The following is a 12,484-nucleotide window of genomic DNA, read 5'->3' on the forward strand; positions in this document are numbered from 1 at the left end:
GAAGATGGTGGTGATGGTGGTGAAGGTGGTGGTGATGATGGTCATGATGATGGTGAAGATGATGGTGAAGATGGTGGTGAAGATGGTGATGATGGTGATGATGGTGAAGATGGTGATGATGGTGGTGATGATGGTGGTGAAGATGGTGGTAATAATGATGATAACAATGAAGAAGGAATAGGATAATCACTGCTGTTTGCCTAGGCAGCCTGTGAAATTCTGTGACAGTACAGGCTGTGTTAGTAACAGCTGTGACTAATGTGTATTGTGTGTCTCCTCTGTGCTCTGCAAGGCCCTGAGCACCTCTGGTGCACTTGATCTGGGAACGATTCTGTAAGGCAGACGCTGTATGCTCCATTTACAGGGGAAGTGACAGAGGCTGGGTCACGTCAGAGCCTGCATGCTTTCTGCCAAGTCACATGCCACATGATGACCATGCCAGCTTGCTGTGTGTGGGGTGACCCTATGGGTGGGCGAGTGGCCAGCTGAAAATTGGTGATATGTCACTATTCTAGACCCTTCTTTGGCTCCCAGGAACCGTTGTCCCCACCTCCCTGACATACCTCCCACCACCCCATCCCCATCCCTTTTCCCAGAGCTGTTTTCTCCTCCTCTGTTGATACAGAAGTGGACTATTTCTATAGTCTAATGAGGGAAAGTGTTGCTGAATTAACACTAACCATCACTAGTTATCTATTAACTATGGTTATTCAAGGCTCTGACGCTAAAATAATATTTTCTGAAGGTAACCAATGACCTCTGTTCCCTTCATTATGGATTAGTCATCGTGAACACTGAATGTTGCTGCATATCCTGTAGGACACCTGTGGGTTCATGCAGTGAAAACAATCTAGTATTTTGGGGAAAAGTTGCAGAGAGAAGAAAACAAAGACGGAAAGAGGGAGGAAAGAAAGAGATGTGTGTGTGTGTGTGTGTGTGTGTGTGTGTGTGTGTGTGTGTGTGTGTGTGTTGGGGCATGGAGTTGGATTAGCCTAACAATAAGAAATAAGCTTGAAATTGAAGACGTAGTTCAGATGTCACCTGCCTTGAAGCCATGTGCTGTTTACCTGGGCAGATTTAGGCATCTGTCCTTGGTTCTCCAACAGCACCTCCAATGGCACCTCTGTTCTGACTTCAGATGTAAGATTTACCAAGATTTATGGCAATTTGACCATTTCCATGTCCTTCCTGGGCTGGGGCTGTGTCTTTTATGCTGCCTTTAGCTGACACAGTCCTGGCATATCGTAGGCACTCATTAAATGTTTACTGAAATAAGAAAAATAACAGTAATACATTTCTCCTGGTTGTACATAACATTGAAATAAAAGGAAACAGGTTCTCTTGAGGTTCTGGTATGCGTTGGAGTCCCTAGTGTATGCTGCTCCCAGAATAAAATTAGGCTTTTAAAAATTATGTCCTTGGAAAGTTTAAATATTAAAAAAATTAAACTATGTTTAAAATTTTTTTTTAAATGTTTACTGAAATGACTGAGTACCTAAGAGATTTGTAAGAGAGAAGCTTTATGTCACACTGCTTGCTTAGGATCCAGGTAACGTGGTTACTCCTTTCCTGATTTCTGTTGCCCATGTGGGCTTGGGTCAGTCTTATTTGCTAAAATGAACTAATTTAAATTTAATTTGAGCTAATGCAGTCTGTGCAAGCCACTGCTCATTTGGTTAATTTGTTTGTGTCGTCAAATAAGCAGTTGAAGGGCCAGCCAGTATGGAGCTTTCTATTGGGCAGGTGAAGAGAGAAGGATGTGGGCTTTGAAACCAGAGCACCTGAGTTCAAGTCCAGATTCAATACTCTTCTGTATCTGCACAGATTCTGGGCCTGGGTTTGAATCCTGACTCTACCTCTTATAAGCTGTGTGACCTTAGGCAAATTACCTACCTTTCTGTGCCTTACTCTCTTCTTCATTAAAGTGGGAATGCTTCCTGGGGTTGATGTAGGCTTAGGGTCTTTGTGGGGGTTAAGTGAGTTACTACATGTAAAGCATTTAGACTGTATTGGCATTTGTTATTGGCATTATTTGCTTTTAATTAAACTTCCATGTTCTTATGTGTTAAACCTGACTTTTTAGTACCCAGTCTTCATAGAATTACGATGAGGATTGTATTCGTTTCCTGTGGCTGCTGTAACAAAAGAGTATAAACTAGGTGGCCCCGAACGAGAAATTGATTGTCTCACATTTTGGGAGGTTGAAGTCTGAAATCAAGGTGTATCGCCAGGCCATCCTCCCTCTGAAAGCTGTGGGGTAATCCTCCTTGCCTCTTCTAGCTTCTCATGGTTTGCCGGCAATCTTTGGCATTCCTTGGCTTGTAGACCCATCACTCCAATCCTCTGTCGTCACATGGCGTTCTCCCTGTGGCTCTGTCATCACGTGGCCATCTTTTAATAGGAACGTCAGTCCTATTGGATTCAAGGTCCATCCTGCTTTGTATGATCTCATCTTAATTACAACTGCAATGTCCCTGTTTCCAAATTAGGTTGGTCCCACTGGGGTGAGGACTTCAACATACCTGTTTTGAGGAGACACAAGTTAGCCTGTAGCAAGGATGAAATGGGAGAACCCACTTGGGGCAGGGTGTTGGGGGTAGAGCCTGGAACAAAACAGTGTCAGTAAATGTTAGCCGTGCCTGTTGTTCTTGTGACCCTGTCCTCGTTATCATGATGCCTGCCCTTTGCTGGGTGGCCTTGGGCAGTTCTCCGGACATCTCTGAACCTCAGTTTTCCATATACTGACCGTGAACGGTGTGTCCCCTTGCAGGCGAAAGAGGTACTTGACCTCCCTGGTCTGCATTGTCTCGTCTCTGAAATTGGGAGGAAGGGACCGCCTACCCAGCAGGAAGTGAGGCTGAGCGTGTGCTGGTGGCCCAGGCACACGGGGCCTCCTGTGCTCGTCACCCCTCCTTTCCTGTTGGTGCTTCGTAGCTCGGTGAGGACGAGCCTGTGTAGGGGCCCTGCACAATAGAGAAGGCTCCTGTTCCCCTTACCACAGAGTCCAAGTGGCTCAGAGTCATGTCTGGTTGAGGCGTGAGCAGGTTTGGATTTTCCGGATCCCCCTGTTGCTTTGCAGTCAGGATTGGAAAAAAATACTGTTTTTCCATCTGGGAGCCAAGCAGATTTGCTCCCGAGAAGCCTGGATATCTGTGGAAGCAGTCCTAATTTTAGCCTTGTTGCACTTGATGCCAACCCCGAGAGTGCGGTGTTGGGTCAGGGCCCAGGGAATGGGGACGGTGAGCAGCCTGAAAGGGTCAGAACCAGCGCCAGGTAGCCAAGTGACTAGCGAGAGACGGGAGGGCGGAGAAATCTGAGTGGTTACAGACGGGCTGGGACTTTCCTCCAAGGAGAAAATGGGTCTGTAGAAGGGGGCCTGGAGGGATGGGCATGAATCAAAATGTGGTATTCTGAACTGAGGGCTCTCCCTCCCCTCTCCCCACCCCCCCACTCCCTGTCCACATCCTGTTCATCTTCAGGTGAGTTCGAGACCTTAATTTCAGCTTCTTACTTTAAGAATCAGCCACTTCTGCCCTGAATTCCCATATCTTTCGTAACTCCATGGACGCACTTATGGCCGCCCATTTAGTTTTGAGGTGAACCCACGTCCTTGCTGTCCCCCATTTGTTTCTGAGTCCCTCAAGGTCAGCTGTGGCCACTGTCTTGTCTGTATGCAGAGCCTGCCGTGGAGTGGACATGCAGAAAACGTGTAATGATCCCGAGTCGACATGTCTGGTGATCTCTGCTTAACCGAACCAGGGGCTGGGCTGCTACTAGAAAGGGGTATTCAATGAGTGAATATTGTGCAGTGTCCAGACGCACTTTGGATGAGAATGGAAGTTGCCTGTAATTCTGCTCAGGACATGTTGGGGAGGACCACAGCAAGCCGCGGCCGTGGGGGTGACAGAAGGAATTGACACAGACTGGTCTTGGCCATGCAAGGAGCATCACTCCCCTCGTGTGTCAGCCCCGCCCTCCCGGCCAGGTCAGTCCCTAGCAGAAATCAGCACAGAGTATCAAACACAGGAAGAACCTTAGGTATCATCCACATTTGTGTGTTTTGAGATGTGACTTTCAAGACAAGCGTTTTTTACACGAATACTTGGTTGGTTATTTGTTTTAATGTGTGAGATCTGTTAAAAGCACGTGTCCTGGTCCTCATGTAACCATTTGGCAGGAAGTCTTACATGGATGGCGGAGGTTGCTGGTACAAATTCTTGTACTGAATGTCCATATGCCCTGTGTCCTTTTCAGTAGGATGAAAAGCGAGGTGGTTGTAAAATTGGGAAGGTAACTGTGCAAGAGATTCCAAGGTGGGCCGCCCGGACCCAGTCCGGCCCCCTCCTTGGAGTGGTAAGGAGATGGGCAAGACCCAGGTAGACCAGATGGCTCTGGTAGATAGTGCCAGAACTGGGACCTTGGACATCTCCTCCTCTTGTCTGCCCACCTTGGCGTGCTAGACAGAATGTAAACTAGTTCCTGCCAAGTACAAGTTATCTCATTTAATCCCACTAACAATATTGTGAAGCAAACCCTACTTCCCCTTACTACACAGCAAGGCTGAGACTGAAGGGGTGGAAATGACTTGCTGAGGCCTGTCCGCTCGTCCAGTGATTCAACATGTCTCCTCCCACGGCATTTAGCTGTGTCAGGGAGCTGCAAACCTACCCAAGGGAGCTTTAGAGTTTGGGAATAGAAGCACATACAGAGGCGTGGTGCCATCTGCCTCCTCCTGGGAGAGCGCTGCCCACTGAGTCGGAGAACTGGGGCTGCATCCAGGCTAAGCTGCTCGGGCCAGCAGGCGTGTCGGAGGGCTGGGTAGGAGCTGTCTGGGCAGTGGGATGCCTCCCTCTTGGGCATTTCCGTGTCCAGGGCCAGTGAAACGCTGTTGGCCCAGGGGGAGAGGTGGATGCCAGCTCGTCTGTGGGTTCTGTTCTCCCCCTGGGCACTACAGAGGAGAGTGAGCTGGCCCTGCTGACCCGGTGAGTCAGAGCACAGCCCAGAATAGAAGCTGGAGGGCATGCCTGTGAAGGCTCTCTCTACCCAAGTCCTTAGGGTTTTAAGATTCATGTTAAAGATGATTAAGCCTTTCTACATAACACTGCTTGCCAACTGCTGTGGGATCATTTGTTAGTGTTGCCTGGCAACAGCTCTCTGAGCTAGCCACACCCACCGTAGGGTAATTCACTCAATCACCCAGGGCCCAGCTCCCTACTTAAGCATTTATGGGCCCTCTACCAGCCCCCTCCCTCCATTCATTCATTCATTCACTTTTATTAGGCACCCCCTTCATAGTTAGTTTTGTATTTGACAACATTCCCTTTTCATTGCTGGGGGTATTTAACAGGTGGTAAAAACCGGAAATGTTATTATTCCTGGTCTTTCAGCATAATCACTTATTAAACATTTATTGAGATTGTGAGCTCCATGAGGGCAGGGCCTTTGTTCATCTCTGTCTCCAGTGCCTAAAAGAAGGCCTAGCGTATAGTAGGTGCTCCATGAACAGTTGTTGAAAAAACAAGTGAACTCAGTGTCTGCTATGTGTTTGGCCCCGTGGGATGTGCTTTGCATAAAAATCTTTCTAATTCTCCCAACAGCCCATTCTGCACTGTACCTGTGTCTGCCCCCCATTGTAGGGTACCAGCTGGTGAGTGTTTACCATTATTGTAAGCACTTGCATAGCAGATAATCCTCATCATGAGTGAATGATGTAGTTCTTATTATCCCCATTTTACAGATGAGGGAATGAGGCACAGAGAGGTTAGATAATTTCCCTAAGGTCACACAGACTCTGTAGCTTCAAGCCATTTTTCTTTACCTCTGTGCCATCACTGTCTGGTAGAACTTTGTGCAGGATGGAACTCCTCTATATCTGCTCTGTCCACTAGCCACCAGCCACAGGTAGTTACTGAGCACTTGAAATGTGTTCGTGGGACTCAGGAACTGGCTTTTTCATTAAATTTTAATTAAAGTTAAATAGCCACCTGTGGCCAGCGACTACCGTGTTGGACAGCACACCATCTCTAAATAATAATGATCACATCCCGCTTTTATTGAGTGCTTTCTATAATGCTGAAAAATTGTAAACACTTTACCTATAGTCTGTGGTTTAAATTAATCCTCACAACCGCAAATGAATTAATGGTGGTCAGAAGTTAAGTACCTCTTCCCACCTCCAAATTTTACAGCAGGAACGTGGTGTAGCTGGATTCTAGCCCAGGGGGAGCTCTGCCTGACCCCAGAATTTTAAATGATCTCCTTGTTTTTCTCCCAGGTTTCCATGTGATTAGCAACGTGGATTGCCATGAAAAATAGGATTTCATTGTTCTAAGTGTTTTTTAGCCCCAAACTCAATACTTCCCACTGCGCTTCTTGGTAAAGGGGTCAACCCACATGCAGGCTTGCGAACTCACTCTTCTCGCCAAATGACTCATTTAGGTTGAAAACATTTATATACTTGAAATGGAATTATGTCAATGTCACTCTGAAAGGAAACAAAAAACAAAAAAACAAAAAAACAAGGTGCCAGTATTCCTTACCAGAATGTTTTTTAGTGAAAACAAATGAAACAACACCTACTTCCTGGTTGTAACGGTGATATTTTGAGGTTGGGCTGAAATTGTCTGCATCTTGCTGGGTGGGACAGGTGGCTGCAGCCTGTGGGCATAGTGATCAGATTTGATTGCTCCCAGCTGACCCTTCCCTTTGTGAGGGTGGGTGAGCGAGGAAGGGTGCTGTCAGGGGTGGGGTGACAGAGGAGAAAGCACAGGTCACTGAATTTTGTTCCACAATGGAGGTCAGCCATACTGGGTGACAGAAACTCATCTGACTGTGTTCTGTGTGCTGGAGCGGGGCTGTCAGCATGCCTGTGGCTCAGCCAGAAACTGAACTGATCTAGAGGCAGGGCCAGGAATTCAGGTTAGGAGCAGAACTGGGATAAAACTGATTGGGAGGGGCACATGGAGAGAGTGAGAGAGAGAGGCCGGAAGGATGAGACCACATCAGGAGCGCAGCCTGAGTTCAGGCAGCAGTTGTAAACCTGGGGACCACGGGTCCGGAGTGCTTTGGGTTCTGATAAAAAGGGAAAAAAGAAAAGTGGCCACAGGCCTCTGGGCAAGGCCTTGTTTTGAGGGCTTTGATTGACCAGTTAAATCCATATTCTTCTGGTTGCTGCCTCAAGGCAGTCACACAGCTTCCCAACCCAGCCCCATCTCTCTGTCTGTTTGTACGTCCATTCATTCACTTATCTACCCATCCATCCATCCATCCACCCACCCACCAAGCCATCCATCCATCCATCTACCAATCTATCCATCCACCCATCCATCCATCCATCCATCCATCCACCCACCCACCAATCCATCCATCCATCCATCCATCTACCCACCCACCCACCAATCCATCCATCCATCCATCCATCCATCCATCCATCCATCCATCCATCCATCCATCCTTCCATCCTTCCATCCATCCTTCCACCCACCAAGCCATACATTCATCCATCCATCCACCAATCCATCCATCCATCCACCCACCCACCAATCCATCCATCCATCCATCCATCCATCCATCCATCCATCCATCCATCCATCCACCAGTCCATCCATCCATCCATCTATACATCCATCCAGCATTTGAGTCTCATCTCTTTCCACAGTACTGGGGATAGTGTGGTGAACAAGGCACCCTCCCTATCCGTGAGGAGCTCATAGTCTTTTCTAGAGACGTGTACGTGTTTCTGAAGCAAGTAAAGGAAGGCTTTGATGCTCTGTATCCCAAAGCCAGCTCCTCGCTGGTGTAGCTTTCCCTAGTAACATGAAGCCAGTGTTGGTTTCTCTACTTCCCTCTTATCTTTGTCATATGTGATCATGTCATATGTACTTTGTGTCTTGTGCTTTGGGGTATTTAATTTATACTCAGTGTAGCACCTTCTTGCAGCTTTATGCTTGCCCTCCTGAAAATAGGGGCCTCCATGTCCTCCCTGGGATGCAGCTAAATTGTGGGCCCTGGTGGGGACTGTTGAGGTCAGTCAGAGCCCTTAAACCTGGAAGGGACCCTAACAGTCATCAGGGACCTGCAGGGTCACTCTCTGCTTTCTCCTCTCTGCCCTCCTTAGGTAAGGCCCATCTGGGTGGGTTACTATTAGGAACTGTTGCCGGTCAGTGGGAGAGGGAGGGGGAGCCCCGCCCCTCACTGAAGAGAAGTTCTCTGAAGCCCATGACACCTCCCATGCTTTACAGTAACCTGGAAAAAAAACACGTGGTGAATTAGTTCTGCCACATTATCAGGCGTGGGATTTCACATATTTACTTTGCATTCAGGTTAAACCGGAATCAAATGTGAGCACGCCTGACTTTTTTTTTGACTATGTAAAAGTTCCAGGTTACTTTTGGTGTCTTCTAGGTAAGGAACCCCAATTTACAATCTTCTGAAAATAAAGGCACCCCTACCTCTCTTGATTCCCAGTAAAGTTAACCTGAGCCTGGAATGGAGTCCAAGGCCTGGCCCAGACGCCTGCAGGTCGGGGTGGCCCCATCCAGGCATGGTGAGGTGTGCAGGAGGCCGTGGGGCAGGCTGAGAGGGCTGGGGCCCCCAAACTGCTAGAAGACAGGACCCCGGCATGATGGGGATTTCCTCTGTGTCAAGGACTTAGCTCATGTTTTATTTTAATTGTCTCAGTTACCCAGTGAGGCTGTACTAATCTCCACTTTAGAAATGAAGGAACTTGATAAGCCCAGTGAAACCCATTTTGGACTTATAACCTTCAGAACTGGAAGATAATAAATTCATCTTAAGCCAAAAAAAAAAAAAAGGACAAAATTGACTTAAAGAGCTGATATGCCCAAGGTCAAACAGCTTTTGAGTGGCTGATCTGAGACTTGAACCCTAATCTGTTGGCTCAGGTATGATGCTACTGTAAGGGGGTGGTGGGGACATTGAATTCCCTGCTGAGGCCCCATGTGGAGGGACTCCCCCTTTTTTTTAATTCTTATTTTTTATTGAAGTGTCATCTTTTACAGTGTTTGTTTCAGGTGTACAGCAAAGCAATTCAGTTATACATACATATATATATATATTTTTTTCAGACTCTTTAGGGAATCTACTATATTACATTCACATAATCTTGGAAAATTCAGTTGACTTTTGTGCCTCTTTTCTCGTCTATAAAATAGGTTAATAATAATAATAGTAATGCCTTATAGGATTAGTAAGGATTAAGTGAGATTATTGGGGTAAAACCCACACATCATAAGCCCTCAATACATCTTAGCTCTACTAGATAAACAGCTATAATAGTAACATTAATGATCATCGTAGGTTTGACCGTTTTTATTTCCGGTAACAATTTTGACTGTTATGTGGCTGGACTGCCCCTTCTTTGTTGACAGAGTTGTCGTTTCATTAATAAAGACACAGATCTTATAATAAGAAATTATATTTTACAATATCAAGCCCACAGGGACCATCATGGTAGCCCCTAGGAACACGTAACAGAGCTGGGATTTGAACCCAGGCCAGTCTTGCCTCCACGTCCCCACGCGGCCTCTCCAAGGGCCCCGGGGTCCTGTCTGCCAGTCAGTTTCATCTCCCACGGTCCTGGTGATCCTGCTGCTGGCAGCCACTGCATTAGGTAGTCCCGCCCTGGGTGAGTTTATAACCTAGTTGTGGGGATCCCACAACTGCTGGAGAAGGGAAGACACAGCAGGAGGTTGCCGTGCTACTCCAGGTTGGGCTTGAGTTACAGCTCAGAGATGGCTGTCTGTGCCCTTTCCTGGCAAAGTCCTGGTTTATTCCTGGCAGGGTTAGCAGTCACCACCACAGAGAAGCCCTCCCTGATAACACAGACCCTCCACCGCGGGCTCCTGGATGAAGTGAGTGGAGCCTTCTTTTCTCCTGTCACAGTTTGTGTGAACTTTGTTGTCGCCTTTTCCATCCTGTGTTCTTAGGCATTTGTGTCTCTTTCTCCTCCTCTGGCCGTCAGCTCTGGAGGACAGAGGACTGTGTCTGGGTTAAAAACGTCTGCTTCTTGCCCAGATCCGGTCCTCCTCTCCTGGGCCCGTGAGAATGTTTCCCTTTCCTGGCTCTTCTCCTTGAAGCAGGACCATGCACCGATTTCTGGCTGAAGGGGGGTGAGTGGAAGTTACTTGTGCACCTCCAGCTACCGCATTTATTTGTTCAGGAGCCCGCGGGGCAGGAGCAGGTGTTGGGAGCAGGATGGGGAGGGTGGCACCAAGCATGAGGTGAGGATGTCTGCGAACCCAGAGCTTCACGGCAGGGCTGAGCAGCCAGGCATGGTAGCGTGTCCATTCCACCCCGAGGACCCTGAAGGCTTTGCGAGATTGACCACCTGTCCAGGGTCCCACAGCTGGGATTCAAGTTCCGGTCTGACTTGTTCTGTGACAGCGTGCTGCCAGCGGCTGGTCCTGGTTTCTTGTGTTGTTACAATTTGATGCTTAAGGGGTGTGTGTGTGGGGGGAGGTGGGTGTGAGTTGGGGAACATTCAACAAAACTGCCAGGCTTGGCTCCCTTTTGCAGAGAGGGTGATGGTTGGCTGCATCCTTCCTCCAGGTTGGGGCTGTACCTGGCCACCAGGTTAACTGAGGGGAAAACGAGTGAGCTGTGATCTCTGTGCAGAGCCAGTTTCCCTCTCAGGTGGGGTTCCTGTGAGAAGGGCAGGACACGGCTGTGTTTACTAACCTTTGCTCGCTGCACGGCTGGGAACAGGGAGCGTGGGCCGAGCAGGAGGAGACAGGAGAGGGAGCCGCGGAGGAGGCTGCCTGGGTGATGCACCCCCCGCCCCCCCCACCGACATACTCAGGCTCAGGAAGCTTTCAAGCCACTGCTGACTCTGCGATTCGGGGAGGAAGGACGTGGATGCACCATTCCAGAGTGGCAGTTGGGGTGAGTGGCAGGCTGGTGCGGGGCATCAGGGTGGTGGCCTGGGGACCAGTCGCATTGAGTTTGTCCCCACTTTGTCCTGCTGCTTCCGATGAGGCTCACGTTTACGAGCACTCAGTGTATTCCAGGCAGTTTGTTAAGCCCTTTCCCATGCATTTATTCTCAGAATAGTCCCCTCTGAGCTCTGGACTCTCTGGATGCTGCTGCCCACTTTACAGATGAGGACCGGGGATGCTGGGTGACTTAGCTCAGGACGCTTGGTGTCTGAGTGGAGAAATCAGGTTTGCACCAGGACATTCTGACTCCACAGTTCCTACCACTGTGGTTTCTCTTCCAGGCACTTAACTTGTCTGGGTGACAGCCTTATTTCTTTTTGTTTTCTTTTTTCTTTTTTTTCTAAATTGAAGTATAATTGATTTATAATATTGTGCTATTTTCAGATGTGCTACAATGTGGATGAGTCATGTGATTGAGTTTTTTATATATATATATATTCATCTATTTTCCATTATAGGCTATTATAAGATATTGAATCTTGACCCCTGTGTTGTACAGTAAATCCTTGTTGCTTATCTATTTTATATATAGTGGTGTTAAGCCCATCCTCCTAATTTATCCTTCCCCCTGTCCCCTTCCCCCGTTAGGACGCAAATTTGCTTTCTGTGTCTGTGACTCTGTTCATGTTTTGTAAATACAGCTTTGTTTCTTCCTTTGAAAATGAAAACAATGGGAGGCTCAAATATTTATTTGAACACCTATTATGCACCAGGTCCTATCTTTAGATAATGATCATTATCTTGTCTAAATCTTGTTTCAAGCCCTGGGCTTAGATATCATTTTGTTGATTTAAAAAATATATATGTTAAACAATTTTTAATTGTAATAGAATACACATGAAAGATTTACCATCTTAACCGCTTTCAAATGTACAATTAAGAAGCATTAAACCCGTCCACGTTGTTGTGTAACCAGGCTCCAGAACTCTTTTCATCTTGCAAAACTGAAACTCCAAATCCATTCAGCAGCCCCTCTCCCTCCCTTCTCCCAGGCCTGGAGACCACCATTCTACTCTGTCTCTATGAATTTGTCTCCTCTAGGTACCTTGTATGAGTGGAATCATACAGAATTTGTCTTCTTGTGATGGCTTGTTTCACTTAGTCCTCAGGATCCATCCATGCTGGAGCATCTGTAGTGTCAGAATCTCCTTCCTATTTAAGGCTGAATGATACTCTGTTGCAGATATAGACCACGTTGTGTTTCTCCATGCATCTGTCAGTGGACACTTGGGTTTGTTTCTACCCTTTGCCTGTGTTTTCTCAGTTGTATTCATCAGTTGAGCCCAAGGTCACACAGGTTCATTTAAACCCAGGTCTCTGTTGGGTATTCAACGTCTGACTTCTTTTTATTTCTGAGGTCATCTAGTTGTAGGAGTTGGGAATTTTGATGTATGAGGGAATGGTGCTTCCTCTAAAGGGGCCACTGGAGAAAGTTCTACAAATGTTGGCTGAGGACCTTCGGGCTCCTCCTGATTCCTGGCTGCTGTGGTGCTGCTGTGTTTCTTCCTGAGCTTCTGCAGTGGCTTGGC

The 12,484-nt window shown here is 47.5% G+C and overlaps 1 protein-coding gene across 4 annotated transcripts in view; it reads left to right on the forward strand.

The window, feature by feature from the left end:
- LARGE1 (LARGE xylosyl- and glucuronyltransferase 1) overlaps window positions 1-12,484 on the forward strand; it is a 488,258-nt gene that overhangs the window by 42,935 nt on the left and 432,839 nt on the right. The gene's annotated exons all lie outside the window — the stretch shown is intronic.

This window comes from Camelus dromedarius, chromosome 11 (genome assembly GCF_036321535.1).
Source record: "Camelus dromedarius isolate mCamDro1 chromosome 11, mCamDro1.pat, whole genome shotgun sequence".
Lineage (NCBI taxonomy): Eukaryota > Metazoa > Chordata > Mammalia > Artiodactyla > Camelidae > Camelus > Camelus dromedarius.